The 13,983-nt window shown below is 46.4% G+C and overlaps 11 pseudogenes; all 11 read right to left on the bottom strand.

Annotated features, from left to right (window-relative positions):
• Positions 1-2,255: 2,255 nt before the first annotated feature.
• On the bottom strand, positions 2,256-2,374 carry LOC134933172 (5S ribosomal RNA; annotated as a pseudogene).
• Positions 2,375-2,481: 107 nt separating this feature from the next.
• Positions 2,482-2,600, bottom strand: LOC134934240 (5S ribosomal RNA; annotated as a pseudogene).
• Positions 2,601-2,707: 107 nt separating this feature from the next.
• Positions 2,708-2,826, bottom strand: LOC134947424 (5S ribosomal RNA; annotated as a pseudogene).
• Positions 2,827-2,933: 107 nt separating this feature from the next.
• On the bottom strand, positions 2,934-3,052 carry LOC134933126 (5S ribosomal RNA; annotated as a pseudogene).
• Positions 3,053-3,159: 107 nt separating this feature from the next.
• On the bottom strand, positions 3,160-3,278 carry LOC134951242 (5S ribosomal RNA; annotated as a pseudogene).
• Positions 3,279-3,385: 107 nt separating this feature from the next.
• LOC134945110 (5S ribosomal RNA) lies at positions 3,386-3,504 on the bottom strand (annotated as a pseudogene).
• A 107-nt stretch (positions 3,505-3,611) lies between these two features.
• On the bottom strand, positions 3,612-3,730 carry LOC134939179 (5S ribosomal RNA; annotated as a pseudogene).
• A 331-nt stretch (positions 3,731-4,061) lies between these two features.
• Positions 4,062-4,180, bottom strand: LOC134954010 (5S ribosomal RNA; annotated as a pseudogene).
• Positions 4,181-4,287: 107 nt separating this feature from the next.
• LOC134944204 (5S ribosomal RNA) lies at positions 4,288-4,406 on the bottom strand (annotated as a pseudogene).
• A 108-nt stretch (positions 4,407-4,514) lies between these two features.
• LOC134934167 (5S ribosomal RNA) lies at positions 4,515-4,633 on the bottom strand (annotated as a pseudogene).
• A 107-nt stretch (positions 4,634-4,740) lies between these two features.
• LOC134953146 (5S ribosomal RNA) lies at positions 4,741-4,859 on the bottom strand (annotated as a pseudogene).
• Between the last annotated feature and the right edge of the window lie 9,124 nt (positions 4,860-13,983).

Consider the following 13,983-nt stretch of genomic DNA (forward strand, 5'->3'; position numbering starts at 1 on the left):
GCCCACACTCTCAAACTCTTAAAGTGCCAATGGCTCCTAGTGGACTCGTCTATACCCCATGGTACTAATGTGGACCCCAGGATCCTCTACGGACTACGAGAAAAGGATTTACCGGTAGGTAACCAAAATCCTATTTTTCCAAAGTACCTGTGAGTATTAGGTAGCAACCCGCTTTATCAGCAATTTGAGATTGGCGGGTGAAGGGAACATTGGGGGTCATTCCAACCCGATCGCTCGCTGCAGTTGTTCGCAGCGCAGCGAACGGGTTAGAACTGTGCATGCGCTGGCACCGCAGTGCGCTGGCCCATGCCAGACGGGCAACGGCCGTCGTTGCCTAGTTATCACCTCTGACTGATTGACAGGCAGAGGCGGTCGCTGGGCAGGAGGGGGCGGCACAGTGGCGCTTGGCCGCTGTTTTTGGGGCGCGATCTGGTAAACGCAGGTGTGGCCAGACCATGCAGGGGGGGTGGTACGCAGCGGTTGCGTGACATCACATGCAGCCGCTGTGACCCTGGCAGCCGCAGGAGCTGTGCTGGCTGGGAGTTACTTAACAAGTACAAAGACATTGCCGCTGCGCCGGCATGTCTGTGTCAGTGATCGTAGCTGTGCTAAATTTAGCACAGCTACGATCAGGTTGGAATGACCCCCACAATCCCATCATCTATAGCACCCTCTAGTTCTTTTATTGTGTATGCTATTAGTTTGGGTTCCCACTAACTGCGAGTTGCCGCTGTGCCTCTTTCTAATTATAGCACAGGATAAGGATTTTTTTCTGATTATGTCAAATCCCAGTATTCGCTACTCTCCACTCCCACAGACAGCACACCAGGTGCCTACCTAATAGTAAACAGAGTATCTGTAGGCAAGGCGGCACTCATGGCATAATATGATAAAAAAAACGGATTCAGGAGGAGACTTCCTTAACTCAATTTTTGAATTTCTATAATGAAATTTTCCTCGGGAGTACTCCTGATGAAAATGTAATTATAGAAATTGAAACGTTGAGTTAAGGAAGTCTTCTGACTCCATCTTTGTCATATTATGCCGTGAGTGCCGCTGCCAACATACACACTTGCATATAATATATAAAATGTGTTTGTGTGTGTGTATATATATATATATATATATATATATATATAATTATTATTTTTGTATATATAGTACATAATATCACCATATATAATACTAGCTGTTCTACCCGTTCTTCACATGGTAGTTTCTGATTTTCACGGTTGTAAATATAACTGTTAAAAATTTGGTAAATCTATAGAGATGTAAATGAGAGACGTGTTTTATATAAGTAAATATTAACCCATGGTTCTTGTTGTTAACCGGGCAGCACCCATAGCAGATACTATAAAAAGTGACAAGACCAAATTCTAAACACTGGAGGTGCAATCCAAATTTTGATCCGACTGTCCATTTGGGCGTTATCGTTCTCATAACGCAAGCCACGCATCGGTAATAACATCATTATGTTAACCCCCTTTTCATACACTTAGAGGAGGTTTATTAAAATTCTAATTACGTAGTTTTCTTACTTCCCACCTGAGAATACCTGTGTTATGTTTCAGCTTCCTAACATAACGGAAGTAACAGAATTAGTGATGTCAGTGAGTGAGTGAGTGAGTGAGTGAGTGAGTGAGTGAGTTAGGGCTTTCGCATTTCTCATTGATAGTTGCACCGGTTGTAAGATGTGTCTTCCATTAATTAACTGCTTATTATGGTCCTCGACCTATACTTTGAGCGATTATTTACTATGGTGGGCTTATCTTTCCAGGGCTGTGTGCACAGGGCTTTCAGTTGCATTTCCATAACTGCAAGCACTGGGCACCTTCCTAATATAACAGTGACATTACTGACATGCCAGAACAATTTCACAAGCTAGACACTGACTCCCCAACAACCCTGCAATTGATAGATGTCGGTATAAGCATACAGGGAGACAGAGCCCCCCAACACTTTTTTTTCCAACTACACTTTACACATAGGATTAATTTTTTGTAAATAGGAAGTGGACAGGACTGCCTTACGTTACATGTATATTACAAATAATTAACATGTACAGTGCAGACAATGGGACTCTGGGGAACATGCTGGATTTATTCTTGGGGCCTGTTCAAGGGCCCATTGGAGTCCTCGGCAGGTTAGCTTTGTGGTTTCTGTTAGAGCATTTCTACTTCTAACCACTGGTACATAGATGAATAAGTTTGAAAATGTAATGCATCAACAGAAAGGTGATGGCAGTATAAAAATACCTACAAAACCTTGCATTCCCAGGTGGTCTCCCATCCAAGTACTAACAAGGCCCAACACTGCTTAGCTTCCAAGATCAGATGAGATTAAGCGCATCCAGTGTGGTGTGGCTTTAGATGAGCTTTGTGGTTTCTGTTAGAGCTTTTCTACTTCTAACTACTGGTACATAAATGAATAAGTTTGAAAATGGAATGCATCAACAGAACGGTGTTGGTAGTATAAAAATACCTACAACACCTTGTACTCCCAGGTGGTCTCCCATCCAAGTACTAACCAGGACAAACACTACTTCGCTTCCAAGATCAGATGAGATTGGGTGTATCCAGTGTTGTGTGCCTGTAGATGAGCTTTATGGTTTCTGTTAGAGCTTTTCTACTTCTAACTACTGGTACATAAATGAATAAGTTTGAAAATGGAATACATCAACAGAACGGCTTTGGCAGTATAAAAATACCTTCAGCACCTTGTATTCCCAGGTGTTCTCCCATCCAATTACTAACCAGGCCCAACACTACTTAGCTTCCAAGAACAGACGAGATTGGGCGTATCCAGTGCAGTGTGGCTGTAGATGAACTCTTTGGTTTCTGTTAGAGCTTTAATACTTCTAACTACTGGTACATAAATGAATAAGTTTGAAATAGTAATGCATCAACAGAACGGTGTTGGCAGTATAAAAATACCTACAGCACCTTGTATTCCCAGGTAGTTTCCCACCCAAGTACTAACCAGGCCCAACAATGCTTAGCTTTCAAGATCAGATGAGATTGGGCATATCCAGTGTGGTGTGGCTGTAGATGTGCTTTATGGTTTCAGTTAGAGCTTTTCTACTTCTAACTACTGGTACATAAAGAAATAAATTTGAAATAGGAATGCATCAACAGAACGGTGTTTGCAGTATAAAAATACCTACAGCACCTTGTATTTCTATTTCGTCTCCCATCCAAGTACTAACCAGGCCCAACACTGCTTAGTTTCCAATTTAAGATGAGATTGGGCGTATCCAGTGTGGTGTGGCTGTAGATGAACTTTGTGGTTTCTGTTAGAGCTTTTCTACTTCTAACTACTGGTACATAATTAAATAAGTTTGAAAATGGAATGCATCAACAGAACGATGCTGGCAGTATAAAAATACCTACAGCACCTTGTATTCTCAGGTGGTCTCCCATCCAAGTACTAACCAGGACCAACACTGCTTAGCTTCCAAGATCAGAAGAGATTGGGCGTATCCAGTGTGGTGTGGCTGTAAATGAGCTTTGTGGTTTCTGTTTGAGCTTTTCTACTTCTAACTACTGGTACATAAATGAATAAGTTTGAAAATGGAATGCATCAACAGAACTGTGTTGGCAGTATAAAAATTCCTACAGCACCTTGTATTCCCAGGTGGTTTCCCATCCAAGTACTAACCAGGACCAACACTGCTTAGATTCCAAAATCAGATGAGATTGGCCTTATCCAGTGTGGTGTGGCTGTAAATGAGCTTTGTGGTTTCTGTTAGAGCTTTTCTACTACTAACTACTGGTACATAAATAAATAAGTTTGAAAATGGAATGCATCAACAGAACGGTGTTGGCAGTATAAAAATACATATGGCACATTGTATTCCCGGTGGTCTCTCATCCAAGTACTAACCAAGCCAGCACGGTTTAGCTTCCAAGATAAGATGAGATTGGGCGTATCCAGTGTCGTGTGGCTTTAGATGAGCTTTCTGGTTTCTGTTAGAGCTTTTCTACGTCTAACTACTGGTACATAAATGAATAAGTTTGAAAATGGAATGCATCAACAGAACGGTGTTGGCAGTATAAAAATACCTTCAACACCTTGTATTCCCAGGTGGTCTCCCATCCAAGTACTAACCAGGCCCAACATTGCTTAGCTTCCAAGATCTGATGAGATTGGGCATATCCAGTGTGGTGTGGCTGTAGATGAGTTGTGTGGTTTCTGTAAGAGCTTTTCTACTTCTAACTACTGGTACATAAATGAATAAGATAGAAAATGGAATGCATCAACAGAACGGTGTTGACAGTATAAAAATACCTACAGCACCTTGTATTCCCAGGTGGTCTCCCATCGAAGTACTAACCATGCCCAACACTGCTTAGTTTTCAATTTCAGTTGAGATTGGGCGTATACAGTGTGGCGTGGCTGTAGATGAGCTTTGTGGTTTCTGTTAGAGCTTTTCTACTTCTATCTACTGGTACAAAAATGAATTAAGTTTGAAAATGAAATACATCAACAGAACGGCTTTGGCAGTATAAAAATACCTACAGCACCTTGTATTCCCAGTTGGTCTCCCATCCAATTACTAACCAGGCCCAACACTACTTAGCTTCCAAGAACAGACGAGATTGGGCGTATCCAGTGTGGTTTGGCTATAGATGAGCATTTTGGTTTCTGTTAGAGCTTTAATACTTCTAACTACTGGTACATAAATGAATAAGTTTGAAAATGGAATGCATCAACAGAACTGTGCTGGCAGTATAAAAATACCTATAGCACCTTGTATTCCCAAGTGGTCTCCCATCCAAGTACTAACAAGGCCCAACACTGCTTCGCTTCCAAGATCAGATGAGATTGAACATATCCAGTGTGGTGTGGCTGTAGATGAGCTTTGTGTCTTCTGTTAGAGCTTTTCTACTTCTAACTACTGGTACATAAATGAATAAGTTTGAAATAGGAATGCATCAAAAGAACGGTGTTGGCAGTATAAAAATACCCGCAGCACCTTGTATTCCCAGATGGTTTCCATCCAAGTACTAACCAGGCCCAACTCTGCTTAGTTTCCAATTTCAGATGAGATTGGCCTTATCCAGTATGGTGTGGCTGTAGATGAGATTTGTTGTTTCTGTTAGAGCTTTGCTACTTCTAACTACTGGTACATAAATGAATACGTTTGAAAATAGAATGCATCTCAAGAACGGTGTTGGCAGCATAAAAATACCTACAGCACCTTGTATTCCCAGGTGTTCTCCCATCCAAGTACTAACTAGGACCAACACTGCTTAGCTTCCAAGATCAGTGTGGTGTGGCTGTAAATGAGCTTTGTGTTTTCTGTTTGAGCTTTTCTACTTCTTTTTTTTCAATATTAATTTTTATTATTTTATGGGTAAACAAAGTCAATAGGGGAGGGGTACAGAAGAGAAAAAAGGGGAAGGGGGGGAGGGGGTTAGGGGGGTACACAGATTGTTCCACAGAAAATAAACAATAAAGTATAGAGCATATCGTGGAGAACATAATATCGGAAAGTGACGTGTGGCTGAATCCAATCTACAATCAATACATAATAACATGAAATCATAAAAACCTAAGGTCCCTGAGGGGGTGCAGTATCTGGGAAACTATTATGCCAATAGGTAGACCACGGATACCAGCGGAGCAATGGGCAGGAAGAAGTAGGGGTATAGGCCACTCCCGCTGTCTCAAATTCGCAGTGCGATTGTACAGCCAACTCTATCGCTTTTATATGAGGAACTCCGACTGAACGCCATTGGCGAGCAATTAATAATTTTGTTGAAATAAGAATATGGCCTAAAATGTATCGGTCGCTCGACAATAAATCGCCATAGTACAGGTGTAGGAGAGCTAGTCGTGGATGGGGATGTATATAAAAGCCCAGAACTAGTTCCAAAAGGCGAAAGACAGAGTTCCAGAGCGGAGCAAGCACTGGACAATCCCAGAAAATATGTAGTAGTGTGCCTATCCCACCACAATTACGCCAGCACAGGTTGGACGTAGAGGGTTGCATCTCATGTAAGCGGGAAGGGGTGAAATACAATCGGTGGATAAGTTTATAAAATAGCTCTATATGTGACATACATTTAGAAACTGTATAACAAGATCGGAAAATTGTCTCCCAGTCTTCCTCCGATAGCGAACACCTAAGGTCCACCTCCCATTTCGCTTGGTAGGGGGCTGTCTGTAGTGATTGGGAGTTGATAATGTAGTTGTACCATTTAGTAATGCCACCCCTGCCCTCTCCATCATCTAGAAACTTCTGGACAAGTTTGGGTACGGTGGACAGCGAGTGGGGGGGTGCCGAGGCCCCATGGAGCCAATGTCTGAGTTGTAAATATTTATAAAATTCCCTATGTGGCAGCAGGAATCTTTCCTGTATCTGGGCAAAAGAGAGAAGAGTATTATTCACCATTATATCCTGCAAAGACAGGATTCCTCTCGAAATCCAGGAGTCAAATCTCAGATCAGGGATTAAGGAGGCTATGCCCTTCAATGAGAGAGCAGGGGTAGGGAGGGTTATAACAGTTACACTATGTACTACTTCCAACCAAGCCCTCCGAGTAGATTGGACCGAAAGAGACCTACTGGCCAATAGTTTGCCCTCAGACTTCGGGAGTAGTAAAACATCAGTAAGGGGGAGCGGGGCAACGAGCCCTTGTTCAAGTTGGACCCATGGTTTATATGGGGTGTGTGAATACCAAGCGCCTATCTGTGCAAGTCGGCACGCCAATTGGTAGGAATGTAAATCTGGATATGCCAGACCCCCTTCCCGCTTGGGCCGTACCATTGTTTTCCTGGCTAACCTCGGTTTTTTACCCTTCCAAACGTAAGAGTTGAAAATAGCATTAAATTTAGACAAGAGATAGGTGGGTAGGAGGACAGGGATGGCCCGAAATAGATACATGAGCCTGGGGAGGATTGTCATCTTCAGTGCAGCTATGCGCCCTAACCATGATACATGGTGCATCATCCAGTCCGAGACCAGAGATGTCAGCTTGCGCAGCAGCGGGGGATAGTTAGCGGAGAGTAGGTTGTCCAGCTTCTGGGTGATATGAATCCCCAGATACTTAAGGCTTCTATCCTGCCAGGAATAAGAGTAGAAAACTTTCAGCGCGGATAAGAGGGGGGGGTCGGAAAATTGATAGGGAGTGCCTCTGTCTTAGTATTGTTAAGTTTATAATAGGATACATCCGAATATTCCGACAAGAGTGTGTGTAATGCTTACAGGGAGGTAGTGGGAGTCGTGAGCGTCAGGAGGACATCGTCCGCAAATAAACAAATTTTATGATATTGTCCCTGATATTCCACTCCTGTAATCAAGGATGAAGATCTTATTTTCTCGGCTAACGGTTCAATTGCCAGAGCAAATACTAGCGGGGAAAGGGGGCACCCTTGGCGTGTGCCATTTGTAATCTGAAAAGGGGAGGAGAGGAGTCCATTCACACACACTCTTGCCGAGGGGCGCGAGTACAAGGCCAAGATGGAGGAGAGAACCCTGCCGGTAATACCAAACTTACCGAGAACCTCCTTTAGATACCCCCAGTGTAGGCGATCGAGCGCCTTCTCCGCGTCTAACGACAACAGCAACAGGGGAGAGTCCGATGTAGAAAAGGTGTCTAGCACATTTATTACCCGTCTAGTGTTATCGGGGGACTGCCTTCCGGGGACGAACCCCACTTGATCGCAGTGGACCAGAGGCGTATCTAGCACGGGGCGAGCAGGGCACGTGCCCTGGGCGCTGTGGAAGCCCCAACAGAGGGGGCGCCACCGGCACGGCCCGCTCACCCCATGCAACAGGGATTCCGCCGACGCTACCTGCGGCGCTCTCCCTGTCTTCCCGGCTGCTGTGCCTGTCACACTGGACAGGCAGCGGCAGCCAGGAGCCTCCGCTCATCTCCCCCGGCCCTCCCCCTCTCTCCGTCTCCCTACACATTGTACTGTGCGCGATCGCGCGTGCGCGCGACCGCGACGGTACGCGCGCGCGCGCCTGCGCGGCTTCAGTGAGCGGGTTTAACAGCCAGGTGAGCGGAGTGGACTTTAGTTTTTTTTCTGTCAGGAGAGGGGGTTGCGGGACAGTGTGTGTGTGTGAGTGTGTGTTAATTGTGTGAGTGTGTTAATTGTGTGTGTGTGGGACAGTGTGGGTGTGTTAATTGTGTGAGTGTGTTAATTGTGCGTGTGTGGGACAGTGTGAGTGTGTTAATTGTGTGAGTGTGTTAATTGTGCGTGTGTGGGACAGTGTGTGTGTGTTAATTGTGTGTGTGTGTGGGACAGTGTGCGTGTGTGTGTGTTAATTGTATGTGTGTGTGTGACAGTGTGCGTGTGTGTTAATTGTGTGTGTGACAGTGTGTGTTAATTGTGTGTGTGTGACAGTGTGCGCGTGTGTTAATTGTGTGTGTGGGACAGTGTGCGTGTGTGACAGTGTGCGTGTGTGTGGGACAGTGCGTGTGTGTGTGTGTGAGACAGTGTGCGTGTTAATTGTGTGTGTGCGTGTGTGGGACAGTGTGCGTGTGTTAATTGTCCCGGCGGTGATTGGTGTCTGCAGTGTGCGCCCCCGTCCTCCTCCGCTGCTGCTGACAGGAGCGGTGTTGTGCGGCTCTCCCCCTGCTCCGCCGGCTCCGTTCTCCCGTCGTGGCCCTGCAGTGTGTGCCGGTCTCCCCAGCAGCAGCAGCAGCAGGTTAGTCTCTCTCTCCTACCCCCCCCTCTCTCTCTCTCTCTCTCTCTCTCTCTCTCTCTCTCTCTCTCCTCCTGTGGATTGAAGTTTGTAAGTATCATTTTCATTTTTACAGGTGCCCCTATTGGATTCTACTGGACAAGTGGACGTGACCGGCGTGGGATGTAGGTAAGTAATGTGTCTCTCATTTTTACAGGTGCCCCTTTTGGATTCTACTGGACAAGTGGACGTGACCGGCGTGGGATGTAGGTAAGTAATCTGTCTCTCATTTTTACAGGTACCCCTATTGGATTCTACTGGACAAGTGGACATGACCGGCGTGGGATGTAGGTAAGTAATCTGTCTCTCATTTTTACAGATTCCCCTATTGGATTCTACTGGACAAGTGGACGTGACCGGCGTGGGATGTAGGTAAGTAATCTGTCTCTCATTTTTACAGGTGCCCCTATTGGATTCTACTGGACAAGTGGACGTGACCGGCGTGGGATGTAGGTAAGTAATGTGTCTCTCATTTTTATAGGTACCCCTATTGGATTCTACTGGACAAGTGGACGTGACCGGCGTGGGATGTAGGTAAGTAATCTGTCTCTCATTTTTACAGGTGCCCCTTTTGGATTCTACTGGACAAGTGGACGTGACCGGCGTGGGATGTAGGTAAGTAATCTGTCTCTCATTTTTACAGGTACCCCTATTGGATTCTACTGGACAAGTGGACATGACCGGCGTGGGATGTAGGTAAGTAATCTGTCTCTCATTTTTACAGATTCCCCTATTGGATTCTACTGGACAAGTGGACGTGACCGGCGTGGGATGTAGGTAAGTAATCTGTCTCTCATTTTTACAGGTGCCCCTATTGGATTCTACTGGACAAGTGGACGTGACCGGCGTGGGATGTAGGTAAGTAATGTGTCTCTCATTTTTATAGGTACCCCTATTGGATTCTACTGGACAAGTGGACGTGACCGGCGTGGGATGTAGGTAAGTAATCTGTCTCTCATTTTTACAGGTACCCCTATTGGATTCTACTGGACAAGTGGACGTGACCGGCGTGGGATGTAGGTAAGTAATCTGTCTCTCATTTTTACAGGTACCCCTATTGGATTCTACTGACAAGTGGACGTGACCGGCGTGGGATGTAGGTAAGTAATCTGTCTCTCATTTTTACAGGTACCCCTATTGGATTCTACTGACAAGTGGACGTGACCGGCGTGGGATGTAGGTAAGTAATCTGTCTCTCATTTTTACAGGTGCCCCTATTGGATTCTACTGACAAGTGGACGTGACCGGCGTGGGATGTAGGTAAGTAATCTCTCTCTCATTTTTACAGGTACCCCTATTGGATTCTACTGACAAGTGGACGTGACCGGCGTGGGATGTAGGTAAGTAATCTGTCTCTCATTTTTACAGGTGCCCCTATTGGATTCTACTGTCAAGTGGACGTGACCGGCGTGGGATGTAGGTAAGTAATCTGTCTCTCATTTTTACAGGTACCCCTATTGGATTCTACTGGACAAGTGGACATGACCGGCGTGGGATGTAGGTAAGTAATCTGTCTCTCATTTTTACAGATTCCCCTATTGGATTCTACTGACAAGTGGACGTGACCGGCGTGGGATGTAGGTAAGTAATCTCTCTCTCATTTTTACAGGTACCCCTATTGGATTCTACTGACAAGTGGACGTGACCGGCGTGGGATGTAGGTAAGTAATCTCTCTCTCATTTTTACAGGTACCCCTATTGGATTCTACTGGACAAGTGGACGTGACCGGCGTGGGATGTAGGTAAGTAATGTGTCTCTCATTTTTACAGCTACCCCTATTGGATTCTACTGGACAAGTGGACGTGACCGGCGTGGGATATAGGTAAGTATGTGTGAGTGTGTCAGTGTGTTTTAATAAATTTTTACTGTCACGGTGTGTGAGTTGTGTTTTTATTTGGGTATTTTTTCTGTTGTAGAACTACAGGTACCGGCGGGCCCATTATTTCCCTGCATGTTGGTACTTGAGGTTCTCCAAGTACCAGCAAGCGGGGGAGGCTTTCTGGGCCTTGTAGTCCCACAACAAAAAACAATATTCTTTTTTACTTACATGGCTATCAGCCTCCCATCCACAGCCCACGGATGGGGGGGACAGCCTCGGGCTTCACCCCTGGCCCTTGGGTGCCTGGAGGGGGGGGTGACCCCTTGATTTAAGGGGTCCCCACTCCTCCAGGGAACCCCGGCCAGTGGTGACTAGTTGGGGGGGTAATGCCATGGCCGCAGGGACCTACATAAATGTGTCCCCCGGCTGTGGCATTATGTCCCTGGCTAGTGGAGCCCGGTGCTGGTTTTAAAAATACGGGGGGACCCCTACATCTTTTGTCCCCGTATTTTTGGGACCAGGACCAGACTAAGAGCCCGATGCTGGTTGTCTAAATACGGGGAACCCCTGTCCAATTTTTTCCCAGTATTTAAACAACCAGGACCGGCTCAAAGAGCCCGAGGCTGGTTATACTTAGGAGGGGGGACCTCACGCAGTTTTTTTTGGACATTTTTAACCCATTCAGACCCTTCTCCATTAAGTTAATGGAAGCCCTGGACAACAAAATTGCATTCATGTCCTCCTCCCACTCCCTTCCCAGTCCCAAACACTAATTATTATTTTTTTCTATAAAATTGTACAATATATCACAAGTATGATGAGCAGGCATGCAGCGGGCATTGGCGGCTTTGGACTGAGTTGCAAATTAGTGGCGGAGGGCTGGGTCAGTTGATGGTGGGCCAGTTTGTAAGCCATTGGTGGTGGCAGTGGGCATCGGCTCAGAGGCAGTGGCGGGCATTGGCTCGGTGGCGGTAGGGCTCATTGGCAGGATTCGGCAGACATTATGCTGTAGTGCCTCACCGCACGCCACTGACCTCACCGCACGCCACTGGTGTGTGGGACAGTGTGCGTGTGTGTTAATTGTGTGTGTGGGACAGTGTGCGTGTGTGTTAATTGTGTGTGTGGGACAGTGTGAGTGTGTGTGTGTGGAACAGTGTCAGTGTGTGTAAATTTTTGCAGTCCAGTGTGTGTGTGTGGGGGAGAGGAAAGTATGAGAATGTGTGTGTGTGTGTGTGTGTAGTCTGAGTGGGTGTGTGTAGGATTTGGGGGTGGCCAGTCTGTGTGTGTGTGTAATCAGTGTGTGTGGGATGTACTAATGGCCATTTACCGAAGAGAGATATGTATTAAACCACGGGCACTGAGATGCCCTTCTCACTCACCATCCAGCTGGGTGGGCGAGCCGGGCGGGTGGAAAGCCAGCAGCAGGGGCAGTATGCCGGATATCAGCAGCCGAGGGTGGGGGCTGTAATGCACGTGCGGAGCCCAAAGCCGGAGATCAGCAGCACGTTGACCGGCAATAAGCAGCTTCTGCTTCCGCGTTCAACATGCTGCTGATGTCCGGCTTTGGGCTACGCAGGGTTCGAGGGATGGGTGTCCTCTGCCGGTGTACTGCAGCTCCGGGGGTGCGGGCTCCGGAGGCTTTCAGCACTGTTGAATATCCAGCTACCTCAAGTATGTACAGCCCGCACCCTCTGCTGCTGATATCCGGCATGCTGCTGCTGGTTGTCCCCCCACCCGGCTCGGCCACACAGCTGTATGGTGAGAAGGGCATCTCAGTTCCTGAGGTTTAACACATATGCCTCAGAAAATGGCCTCTGCGGTAATCGATACTAATGCTTACCGTGACAGTAACAGCGGGGAGGAAGGTGCACATCGGAATCCTGCAGCATGAAACAAGAACCCCTTCAGAGCGCAGCAGACCACACTGAAAAGGGTGCATACCCGGTGCGGTGCTCTGCATCCCGGGTCGTGCCGAAGATGTGGAGTGTCGGAGGTGGCAGAAGCGCCGCAGCTTGGGGTGAGAAACCGCTGCAGCCCTTCCGCTGCTAAACTCTGCAATTAGTCTATTAAGGGGGTGGGCTCCCTCATCATAGTGCCCCACAGGCCATGTTAATTCTGGGGGTAGGATCCCCTAACTCTATAATGGGAATTTTGGCTCATATCATGTGCTGTAACGTGAATTTTGGCTCATACCGTGTGCTATAATGTGAATTTCGGCTCATACTATGTGGGGTAATGTGAATTTTGGCTCATTCCGTGTGCTGTAATGTGAATTACGGCTCATACCGTGTGCTGTAATGTGAATTTCGGCTCATACCATGTGGGGTAATGTGAATTTTGGCTCATACCATGTGGAGTAATGTGAATTTTGGCTCATACCATGTGGGGTAATGTGAATTTCGGCTCATACTGTGTGCCATAATGTGAATTTCAGCTCATGCCGTGTGGGGCAATGTGAATTTCGGCTCATACTGTGTGCTATAATGTGAATTTCGGCTCATACCGTGTGCTATAATGTGAAAGGGGCACCAGTACTAGATAGTACAAGGGGTCTTAATACACTGAAGGACACGCCCCTTTTGAGTGACCGCGCCCCTTTTCCGGAGCGCGCGCGCCTTAGGCGCGCGCATAATTGCTATATAAACTCTTTCATTCCACCTTCAAAATTCTACTTCGACCACTGCACCTACATACACATACATACACACCCTGACATCTTTATATGCAGTGACACCGGTGGCGTCTGCACATACTTGCCTTTTGTATTTTTTTTTTTATTATTAGCATTTTATTAATTTATTCTTTTTATTAGAAATTTATTTTTATTTTTTTTGGGGGGGGGCGCCATTATTGATCTTGCCCTGGGCTCCAAAAACCCTAGTTACGCCTCTGCAGTGGACTAGCGAGGGGAGCAGGGGGTTAAGTCTGTTAGCCACTAATTTTGCGTAGATTTTCAAATCAGTATTTAATAGAGCTATGGGGCGATAGTTGGACATCATAGCGGGGTTTTTCCCTGGCTTGGGAAAGGCAACTACACGAGCCTCCAACATTTCAGCCGGGAAATTCCCGGCAGAGGAAGCCTGATTATAGACTCCGTTCAGAACAGGGGTATGGGTATCTTTGAAGCATTTATAGAATTTATTGATAAACCCTTCGGGGCCTGGAGCTTTATCTAACGGGAGGGAGTCTATAGCTTGAGTAATTTCTGTAGAAGACCAGGGTTGGTTTAGAGCCTGGAGCTTTTCTACTTCTAACTACTGGTACATAAATGAATAAGTTTGAAAATGGAATGCATCAACAGAACTATGGCCCTCATTCCGAGTTGTTCGCTCGGTAAAAATCTTCGCATCGCAGCGATTTTCCGCTTAATGCGCATGCGCAATGTCCGCACTGCGACTGCGCCAAGTAAATTTGCTATGCACTTAGTAATTTTACTCACGGCTTTTTCATCGTTCTGGCGATTGT

Source organism: Pseudophryne corroboree, chromosome 1 (genome assembly GCF_028390025.1).
Source record: "Pseudophryne corroboree isolate aPseCor3 chromosome 1, aPseCor3.hap2, whole genome shotgun sequence".
Taxonomy (NCBI): Eukaryota; Metazoa; Chordata; class Amphibia; order Anura; family Myobatrachidae; genus Pseudophryne; species Pseudophryne corroboree.